Raw genomic sequence first — 12,159 nt, 5'->3', positions numbered from 1 at the left:
GCTGTTCCACTGGATGTCATAAGGTGAACGCACCAATTTGTAAGTCGCTCTGGATAAGAGCGTCTGCTAAATGACTTAAATGTAAATGTAATGTAAATGTTGTTGACCGAATCAGATGAGAGGAAATGGTCTCGGATCAGAGAGCAGGGTCAGGCCCAGAACAGAAGATGGACGGTGTGTGATTCTGACATCTGGCTAAACGAAGAGAGGAGCATGGACATTCCACAGGGGAAAGGAGGAAAACTAATTGGTGGTCATAAAATTTATAGCTGGGCAGGTGCCACCTACAAGAGGGTGGTGACCAAAAGGAGGGAAGAGTAGAAGATGTTTTGGGAACTTTCTAAATGTATACCATCAGCTGGCTGTATCCTTGGTATTAAACACTTGAAACTTATCTTGAGCTTTTGGTCTCAATTCCTTATTGCAAAGAGGTTGCAATATAATTTTTCTTTAACAAAGGCCATTATTAAAATAACATTCAGAACTTCCCAAAAATTGTAATGAACATATTTTTAGCTAATCTATTTCAATACATTTCTATGAATTAGCCCTAATCTTTCACAGGAGGGAACAGGGGCAAGTGATCCAGACTTCCGAGAAGCTGACAGACATGGACTTGGTCACCCTGCATCATAGACGACAAAAGGGCAGTGGGAAAACCCTCCAAAAATACTGACTGAGAGAAATAGCAGAAGCGAGAGAGAGAGATAGCGAGAGCAAGCAAGAGAGAACGGAAGAGCCAGCTGCCAGCCACCTAATGAGACTGGTGTGGCAGAGTGGACAGACAGGGCATGGCATCCCCAGTGGCGTTCAGAGCGGCACGTAGGCCTGCCAGGCATGCTAGTCTGTCCGCTCACACCCAGCAACTGAGACACAACATGTGCATGAACACACAGACAAAAATCAATTTAGAGATACAATATTTGTAATACACACACAAAAGCACACACTATTACTCACACAGTTATCTGTTTGTGTTAAGAGTGGACCAGTCACAACAAGCCATCTAATCTGTATCCCTCATCAGGTCCAGGGAGAAACATACAGCCAGGGCCCACAGAGCCTGTGCTGCCTACATAGGGGCCCCTATTAGGGGCCACAGTAGCGCTCAGGTCTGGGCGGACCTGGTGGAGGAGGAAGTACCAGGGCTGCAGGGCCTTGTCATTCCTGACGTATACACACACACACACACACACACACAAAATGTACAGACGCACTCGCAAATACACACACACCAGAAAGTATGGGGCCTAATCATTCCTGGAGGACAGGACAGCTCAGTGGACTCAGGAAACCAGGTTACAGTTGTTGGGTTCTGAAAATATGAAATATACTTATTCATGTCACTGAGGGAGGGAGGGAGGGGACTGTGTAACATTTACATTCTGTCCAGATATGTTGTTGTTAGCCATCAAGGATCCTATGGGAGGGGAAAAAAGACAAGAGTCTGGTGCGAGTCAACATGACAGCCGTGAGTTGGGGAGGAGTCAGGTCAGATGAAGTGAGGAAGAACAAATATCACTAAGGTTCTGTCTAGCAACAGAGGTGCATTGGCTGCTCAGATGTGTAGGAGGAGACTCAGCATGGGAGAAAGGGTTCAATATCAGTGCTCGTGTGAATGTCTTTTGTCTTATGCAGATGTATGACCCAATTGGCGAATAAATTGGTTAAACTTGACAAGGTTAATTTAGAACCTAACACAGTATTGAAGTGTGGCCTCACATTTTGACGACACAATAAGGATCAAACCCCAGCTAACATTCTGATACATAGCGGCATAACATGATATGTCTTTACATTTACGTCATTTAGCAGACGCTCTTATCCAGAGCGACTTACAAATTGGATGTCTTATAAGGCATAAAGGCGCATACATGCTTATAACAAGTTACAAAGCATTATACATGTATGTTTGACGTAAGCGTTAGCTACAGTGCTTACAGCAATTTATAACAATGTTCTTATGTGAATGTGTATGACCGAAAAACAATGCAGTAACTCCATAATTTAGTGTGAAAACAAAACATTTTTTTCATGTATAAGACAATATCTCATCATACAGGTTTTTCTGCATCTCATGAAGACAGGTACGTTGCAGGTTTAGTTCATTTGCTTACCAGAGGTATTTTGTAGATCCAAATCATGTAGATGGCATCAGAAGTTTAGTATAAAGTTGCAACTCTGGTTGGACCGTGGGAAAGTTTACTGTTAACCTAGTGAAGGCACCTCTACATAAACACAGGCTAGCCATGCTAAAATGTACATGTTTTCAAGCCCTCGTATACACACGGGCATACACATACACACACACACACACACACACAGGATGTGACATGTCCTTCCACACACTCCACTGTCAATTCACAGTGCAGCTCTCTGTCGGCCTATGGCTCAGTGACGCATACAAAACAAGGACAACCATTCATCTGCTAGTTAAAACCAACTCTATAGTGTCATTAAAATGTACCAGTCTGGATAGCTGCAAAGGTTTTGGGCAGTATTTCACCATATATAATATTAAGTTTATTTCCAAAACACTTTACAGTAAATTTTCAGAACTGTTGGTAAATTAGCAATTTTTCTTAAAGGAACTCACGAAAGAGATGGCATGGGGTTGTTCAATGACAGACATTTTTTGTTTGAAACCTATCATTGGATTTCAGAGACACAAACAATTAAACTCCCTGTGAAAAAAGTAGCACCGCAAAGTTTGTCAAATGTGACAAATATTTTTTTTTAAATTGTGAAGAAGTGTACAAATGATACAGAACTGTGTGTAATCCTCTGATTGGATGGGTTTTGCAAGTTTGAATCCAACGATAGAAAGTTATTGTTTTAAACCCATTCCAAACTGTAACCCTTAACCTGAACCATTCAGAGTTAATGCCGAAATTTAACCTTAAAGCACTTCAAAATTTGACATTTGAGAAACAAGGATAAACATCTAATTCTGACATGAGACAGAGCTAATTGAACCAAACACCATACCTTAAGGCTAGATTCATGATGTCTTGAACTTCTATGTCAAATATACAGGATAGGAACACTCCATTCCAGGTAAACAATGGATATATAGCGTTTTGGAACAAAACTAATTGTAACATGTTTGAATTTTAAATCCGTGGACAGTAATATATTTTACACAAAGGTACCAATGAGCATTCATTTTTGATGAAAATTTGGTGGATATAGCATTTTGTAGAGTGACATGTTGAGTTTGGACCCAGCTGCAGAGAAGAGACCAGGAATAAGTGGTTAAGGATAAACATAATACGTAACTGAGAACAGTAACAGAACTATCACAGTAACACTGGAGAACCAACAAGCACTACGTCTCAAAATCTCACCCAGGCAACAACCACGCACGGCACACAAACTCAAGCTTCTGCAAAGGACAACCGAAAACACACCTCTTTTAACAGGGAAATCATAATGAGTAAACAGGACACCACTGAGTGTCATTAATGTCTCTAGGACGGTCTCTGCTGCCCACTGGTGACAGGTGGAACCATGACATGTAGGGGCCGATTCCAACCTGAGTTAGCGTGCGTAAATGGAACATAATTCCCTTTTTACGCACCTTTCTCTCCATGTGTATTCTGACCTTGAACTTAATTAAGCATGAGAATAGCAGGCTATTCACCCGCTATTCGTTTTGGGTAGAGATCAAAGGAATCAAGGTGTGGCGGAGGTCTATCTACAGATATGTTGTATTCTGACCTCGTGGAGTCTTCATTCAATAGGGTTTGCAGTATTTGTCTCTTTCTCAGCACCAATTGGTAAATACTCTGATCTTGTATATCATTTAGGGTTTGGAAATTATTTACGATTGACCCCCAAAGATTGATGCCTTTGCCCCCGTGGAAATAGAATTTGGAAAATATATATATTTTTTAAACATACAAATCTGTAAATTTAAGCTAGAGATATCTGTCTCAATCCACCGCATCCACCTGTGTCGCACTTCCACATCTGCAGTGAAAGGTGACGGAGCTAGAGCGGTGTTTGTCAGACCATGAGACATCCTGAAAATCGGTCTTCTCACAAAATCATCTGTAGCGTGTCGAACGGTTTGTCTTACAAACTATTATGAGGAGGGATGACAGGAAGTGGTCTCAGCTGGGATGGGCGAGATTGGGATCATGGGGATTATGGGAGAGGAAGGCGGTGTGGCATCTGTCTGCTAAACAATAGCAGGGGATGGGTCAGAGGTCAGACAAACAGTGCAACACAGATGAACATCGTGTGATACTTCCCATTTCCCAACATAGTGCACTACTTTTAACCAAGGCTCTGTTCAAAAGTAGTGAACTAAAAAGGGAATAGGGTTCCATTTGGGATGCCACCCAAGAGAATGTGTATGTGGGAGGGAGGATGAAAGGATGAAGGTGTGTGTGCGAGTATGCGTGTGTGAGTATGCGTGAGTGAGTATGTGTGTATGTTGGCTTCAACAGATGCCCTTTTTGTGCAGAAATGTAGAAATGTCGGTCTCCATGAATGCATCATTCTCAGAAGAAAACCCCTGTCACGTGATGTAGTAGTTCCCCTGCAGTGAATGCATCCAAGGAGAGAGCCCAAGCGTCTTTATTTCCTTTCCAAAACACTTGAACGTGCTTTCTCTGACCAACTCTCTTGTTGTCTCTCTCAGAACCGTTTTCTTGACCCTAACCAGTCAGGCTTCAAGACGGGTCACTCAACCGAGACTGCTCTGTGTAAAGGAGGCTCTCCGTACTGCCAAAGCTGACTCTCTCTCCTCTGTTCTCATCCTCCTAGATCTATACGCTGCCTTCAACACCGTGAACCATCAGATGCTCCTCTCCACCCTCTCAGGGCTGGGTGTCTCAGGCTCTGCATACTCTTTGGCTGCTCCTACCAGATGATGTGGAGAGGATCTGTGTCTGCACCACATACTCTCACTACTGGTGTTCCGCAGGGCTGGGTCCTAGGCCCTCTCCTCTTCTCTTTACACACCAAGTCACTCGGCTAGGTCATAGGTCATACATGGTATCTCCTATCATTGCTATGCTGATGACACTGAACTGCTTTTCTCCTTACCCCCTTCTGACAACCACACGGCGACACGCATCTCTGCGTCCCTGGCAGATACCTCAACTTCGATGTCTGCCCACCACCTCAAGCTCAACATCGGCAAGACTGAGCTGCTCTTCCTCCCGGGGAAGGCCTGCCCGCTCAAAGGCCTCTCCATCACGGTTGACAACTCCACAGTGTTGCCCTCCCAGAGTGAAAAGAACCTTGGCCTGACCCTGGACAACACCCTGTCGTTCTCTGCGAACATCAAAGCAGTGACTCGCTCCTGCAGGTTCATGCTCTACAACATCCAAAGCGTATGACCCTCCCTTACACAGGAAGAGGCGCAAGTCCTAATCCAGGCACTTGTCATCTCCCATCTGGACTACTGTAACTCTCTATTGGTTGGGCTCCCCGCTTGTGCCATCAAACCCCTGCAACTTATCCAGAACGCTGCAGCCTGCCTGGTGTTCTCGCATGTCACCCCACTCCTCCGCACACTCCACTGGCTAAGCTCGCATCCACTCCAAAACCACGGTGCTTGCCTACACAGCTGCAAGAGGAACTGCACCACCCTACCAGGCTATGCTCAAACCCTACACCTAAACCCAACCTCTCCGTTCTGCCTCCTCTGGTCTCTTGGCCCTCCCACCCCTACGAGAGGGCATCTCCTGCTCAGCCCAGTCCAAGCTTTTCTCTGTCCTGGCACACCAATGTTGGAACCAGCTTCCCCCTGAAACTAGGACAACAGAGTCCCTACCCATCTTTCTAAAGCACCTGAAACCCTACCTCTTCAAAGAGTATCGTAAAAATCATCTGTCCTCGGTTCCAACACTCACTGTTCGTCAGGAACTGTTCGTTGGCAGCTTCATGAAATGGGTTTCCATGGCCAAGCAGCGGCACACAAGCCTATGATCACCATGTGCAATGCCAAGCGTAGGCTGGAGTGGTGTAAAGCTCACCGCCATTGGATTCTGGAGCAGTGGAAACGTGTTCTCTGGCAGTCCGACGGACGAATCTGGTTTTGGTGGATGCCAGGAGAACGCTGCCTGCCCTAATGCATAGTAACGTTTGGTGAATGAGGAATAACGGTCTGGGGCTGTTTTTCATGGTTCGGGCTAGGCCCCTTAGTTCCATTGAAGGGAAATGTCAATGCTAAATGCAGAAAGTGGTTTGTCGAGATCAGTGTGGAAGAAATTGACTGGCCTGCACAGAGCCCAGACCTCAACCCCATCGAACACCTTTGGGATTATTTCGACCGCGAGCCAGGCCTAATCGGCCAACATCAGTGCCTGACCTCACTAATGCTCTTGTGGTTGAATGGAAGCAAGTCCCCGCAGCAATGTTCCAACATCTATTGGAAGGCTTTCCCAGAAGAGTGGGCTGTTTTAGCAGCAAAGAGGGGACCAACTCCATATTAATGCCAATGATTTTGGAATGAGATGTACGACGATCATGAGTCCACATACTTTTGGTCATGTAGTGTATGTGGATATGACTACTAGTGGCTAACAATAGTGGCTACCGATAGTGGCTAATTTCTGACATGATACAAATGATAAAATAAATACAGTGAAATGTCTGGGCATATAATTAAAACATAAATCAACTTGGTAGGTTTGGCGCTGTACTGTCATTTGCGTATGGCTACGGAGATGTATAGCTTGGGTAGTTAGATAGATAGCTAGATAGATATCTACATAGCTAGATATAAAGATATAAAACAATTGTCATTTATATTTACAATCATCCTCTCCAAGCGGATTGCTCATTTATCTAGCTCTTATCAATAGCTCTTATCAATTTGTAAATGACAGGGCATGGAGAATGGTGTTACTTCAGAAAAAAAAGAAAGTAGATGTTCCACTTGGAATTGACAGGTTGCTCGACCTTATTCGTCATGAGATTCTCATGCTTAAGTTCAAGGTCAGACTACGAATAAGGAGAAAGGTGCATAAAAAGAGAATTACGTTCCATTTAGGCATGCTTAACTCAGGCCGGAATCGGCCCCTATATTGAATAGGCAGAAAACTCCAGGTGAAAATCATGCATGATAGGTGCTATGTACGCACAGTAGGTGCTATACAAATAAAATTATAAAATGTCAATACTGTCACTTCAGAATGGTCAATATTTACTCTGTAAAATCGGTGTTTGTCTATCCGTGTTCCCTGAGTTAGTCTGTCCATGGTTTATATGGACAAATAACAGGCTATCCATGGTTTATAAGGACAAATAGCCTACCTCCGGGCTAAAATGGCACACATCTCCATTCAGATATTTCAGCCATGGCACTGTCTCGATCTGTCTCCGTCTCTGTCTCGATCTCTCTCTCTCTGTGTGTGTGTGTGTGTGTGTGCGTGTGATGTTCCTTGTCTCTCGCTAACCGAGAATGACAGTGTGGTGTGTGTGCACAGAAGTGCATGAGTCTGTGTGTTTGCACACAAGCATGTGTATTGTTCCATCCCCGTAGGGATGTTCTCTTCGATGTCCTGACTCTCTGTCGATTGGGGACAGGAAGCCCTTAGGAAACCACAAATGTCAAATTGGTGCCATAACCTTAGAGAATGAGTGTACTGAAATGACACAACCAACTATCTAGTAGTACACACTGCACACTGCCATTACACAAAAGGCTGCTATTAGACCAATCTAGTCTGGCTTTGAGCCATTGATTGATGGATAGAGTGTTTATATTGCAGCTATATGTTTTTTTAGTATGGGCATCAAAGAGATTATTCTTTGAAGCCATTCAATTAAGCATTTTTTGTCTGGTGCAACAAAACATGCCTTGCATTTTGTTGATTGTATGTACAGTGCCTTCAGAAAGTATTTACACCCCTTGACGTTTTCCACATTTGTTGCGTTACAGCCTGAATTTGAAATGGATTCAATTTAAATGTTGTGTCACTGGCCTACATACAGTGGGGCAAAAAAAGTATTTAGTCAGCCACCAATTGTGAAAGTTCTCCCACTTAAAAATATGAGAGAGGCCTGTAATTTTCATCACAGGTACACAAAATGAGAGAAAAAAAAATTCCAGAAAATCACATTGTAGGATTTTTTATGAATTTATTTGCAAATTATGGTGGGAAATAAGTATTTGGTCAATAACAAAAGTTTATCTCAATACTTTGTTATATACCCTTTGTTGGCAATGACAGAGGTCAAACGTTTTCTGTAAGTCTTCACGAGGTTTTCACACACTGTTGCTGGTATTTTGGCCCATTCCTCCATGCAGATCTCCTCTAGAGCAGTGATGTTTTGGGGCTGTTGCTGGGCAACACGGACTTTCAACTCCCTCCAAAGATTTTCTATGGGGTTGAGATCTGGAGACTGGCTAGGCCACTCCAGGACCTTGAAATGCTTCTTACGAATCCACTCCTTCGTTGCCCGGGTGGTGTGTTTGGGATCATTGTCATGCTGAAAGACCCAGCCACGTTTCATCTTCAATGCCCGTGCTGATGGAAGGAGGTTTTCACTCAAAATCTCACGATACATGGCCCCATTCATTCTTTCCTTTACACGGATCAGTCATCCTGGTCCCTTTGCAGAAAAACAGCCCCAAAGCATGTTGTTTCAAACCCCCATACTTCACAGTAGGTATGGTGTTCTTTGGATGCAACTCAGAATTCTTTGTCCTCCAAACATGACGAGATTAGTTTTTACCAAAAAGTTCTATTTTGGTTTCATCTGACCATATGACATTCTCCCAATCTTCTTCTGGATCATCCAACTGCTCTCTAGCAAACTTCAGACGGGCCTGGACATGTACTAGCTTAAGCAGGGGGATACGTCTGGCACTGCAGGATTTGAGTCCCTGGCGGCGTAGTGTGTTACTGATGGTAGGCTTTGTTACTTTGGTCCCAGCTCCCTGCAGGTCATTCACTAGGTCCCCCCGTGTGGTTCTGGGATTTTTGCTCACCGTTCTTGTGATCATTTTGACCCCACAGGGTGAGATCTTGCGTGGAGCCCCAGATCGAGGGAGATTATCAGTGGACTTGTATGTCTTCCATTTCCTAATAATTGCTCCCACAGTTGATTTCTTCAAACCAAGCTGCTTACCTATTGCAGATGCAGTCTTCCCAGCCTGGTGCAGGTCTACAATTTTGTTTCTGGTATCCTTTGACAGCTCTTTGGTCTTGGCCATAGTGGAGTTTGGAGTGTGACTGTTTGAGGTTGTGGACAGGTGACTTTTATACTGATAACAAGTTCAAACAGGTGCCATTAATACAGGTAATGAGTGGAGGACAGAGGAAAGAAGGAGAAGAAAAGAAAGAAGAAGGTCTGTGAGAGCCAGAAATCTTGCTTGTTTGTAGGTGACCAAATACTTATTTTCCACCATAATTTGCAAAGAAATTCATTAAAAATCTTACAATGTGACTTTCTCGATTTTGTTTCTCATTTTGTCTGTCATAATTGAAGTATACCTATGATGAAAATTACAGGCCTCTCTCATCTTTTTAAGTGGGAGAACTTGCACAATTGGTGGCTGACTAAATACTTTTTTGCCCCACTGTACAATACCCCATAATGTCAAAGTGGAATTATGTTTTTAGAAATGTGTACAAATTATTTAAAAAATGAAAAGCTGGAGTCAATACGTATTCAACCCCTTTGTTATGGTAAGCCTAAATACATTCAGGATTACAATTGTGCTTTAACAAGTCATATAATAAATTACATGGACTCTCTGTGTGCGATAAGAGTATTTAACAAGATTTTTTAATGACTACCTGTTCTCTGTAACCGCACATGCAATTCATTATCTGAAAGGTCCCTCAGGCAAGAATTTCAAACACAGATTCATCCACAAAGACCAGGGAGGTTTTCCAAATGCTTCGCAAATTGGTAGATGGGTAAAATAAAAAATACAAAGCAGACATTGAATATCCCTTTGAGCATAGTGAAGTTATTAATTACCCTTTGAATGGTGCATCAATACACCCAGTCACTACAAAGATACAGTCGTCCGTCCTAACTCAGTTGCCGGAGAGGAAGGAAACCGCTCAGGGATTTCACCATGAGTGAACAGTTAGAGTTTTAATGGATGTGATAGGAGAAAACTGAGGATGGATCAACAGCATTGTAGTTACTCCACAATGCTAACCTAAAAGTAAAAAGAAGGAACCCTGTACAGAATACAAATGTTACAAAAAAAAGCATCCTGTTTTCAAAAAGTACTAAAGTAAAACTGCAAAAAAATGTGTCCTGATTACAAAGCGTTATGTTTGGTGCAAGTCCCACACAACACATCACTGAGTACCACTCTTTATATTTTCAAGGATGATAGTGGTTGCATCAAGTTATGAGTATTGCTTGTCTTGCATCACCTTATCGGTATGTTTGTCATCGGCAAGGACTAGGGAGTCTTTTTTAGGATAAAAAGAAACGGAATAGAGCTAAGCACAGGCAAAATCCTAGATGAAAACCTGGTTCAGTCTTATTTCCAGACACTTGGAGATAAATTCATTTTTCAGCAGGACAATAACCTCAAACACAAGGACAAATATACACTGGAGTTGCTTACCAAGACGACATCGAGTGTTCCTGAGTGGCCTAGTTACAGTTTGACTTAAATCATCTTGAAAATCTATGGCAAGACTTGGCTGTCTAGCAATGATCAACAACCAACTTGACAGAGCTTGAATCATTTAAAAAATAATAATATGCAAATATTGTACAATCCAGGTGTGTAAAGCTCTTAGAGATTTACCTACAAAGACTCACAGCTGTAATCACTGAGAGGAAAGAGGAGTAAAGTACACACACGTGCAGAACACGCACAAGTGCACACAGACGGACGGACGGACACACACACACACACACACACACACAGGAATCAATCCAATATGGGGCACAAGGGCACTTGCGCCCTCAGATTTGTCTGGTTTAAAATAAAATAAAAAGATGCTCAATGAATTACTAAACTTCCATTTTAAGCCCACGTTTTATCATAATTATCTATAAAAAGATCTGTCAGTGTTATTTTGAGAGAGGGTACACTGACTGGACCAGGCAAGGAGTCGCCTGGGTAGCGAGGACTGGGGCCTGGCTCCACGTGCATGTAAGGGCCTCCACCACCACATGCTCCTACCACGGGTGCTGGCTTGCTGGCTACTGGGGTTGGGCAGCCCATCCCCAGCCCCACTGACGTCAGTCACCCACACACCACAATACCTCTGTCGGGAGTTTTAAAACAAACTTCGCCTCCTGTCGTCAAGGCAACACGGACCCCGGCAACAGACCACCATGGAAAAAGCTGTCCGTTTGTGACCATGTGTACGGTAAACAGTCAGGTTTCTCTTAATCTGCAGGAAAGAGGAAAAGGGTTCGGGTTTCCGCCTATCGTCTTACGATGCAGCTCATACATCCTGCTGAGATAGGGAAAACAGACTAGACTGAATATACCTTTTTCTATTTAGATATTACTACTACAGTACCTGTAATATTGTTCATTGATATCACAATTGTAGTAGAAACGAGGAGTAGGTGCTATGGATACATTACATAGGAATAGTTATTGTAGAAGTGATAGTGACAAGCAAGGTATACATACAATTATGAGTGAATAAAGCAAGGAAAGAAATGTACAGGAACAGTAGAGGAAGTTGTCGCACTACGGTATTGATAACAGACGTGATAGTGGCAACATGAAAAGGGTCAACTGTTCAGTGTATGTCCTCGAGTTCTCTACCACGTACGCCTGATCCCGATTCTCTACCTCCCTGGGCTGTGACACTGGGTCTGTCGGTCATGGGAGAGTGGTTAGCACCCACTGGGCCTAGCGGATAGCATCGCTATCTCATGCATTTCCCGTTGACATTTTTTTGCCTGCGTACAGCAGTCTGTTACAGCAGAGTCAACATCACAGTGGAGAGAGAGAGAGAGAAGCCGTGTCAAAAATGTATCCTTCCTCACTGACTTAGATGGGATGATCACACCCCGGGTGAGGCGTAGTGCTCAGGGGATGGGGCCAGTTCAAGTAAACGCCGGTCAAGTCAAGAGGGTCATCTGGATTTCCAATTCAATAATTGAAAAGGGCATTTATGTTCAATGACTTCTCAATAAACAGAAAAAGGATACCCTGATTGACCCTATCCTTGGTATTGCTACTCTGCTCCTGCCACT

This window comes from Oncorhynchus nerka, linkage group LG9b (assembly GCF_034236695.1).
Source record: "Oncorhynchus nerka isolate Pitt River linkage group LG9b, Oner_Uvic_2.0, whole genome shotgun sequence".
Classification (NCBI taxonomy): domain Eukaryota; kingdom Metazoa; phylum Chordata; class Actinopteri; order Salmoniformes; family Salmonidae; genus Oncorhynchus; species Oncorhynchus nerka.
Note: the sequence above shows the minus strand (reverse complement) of the source record.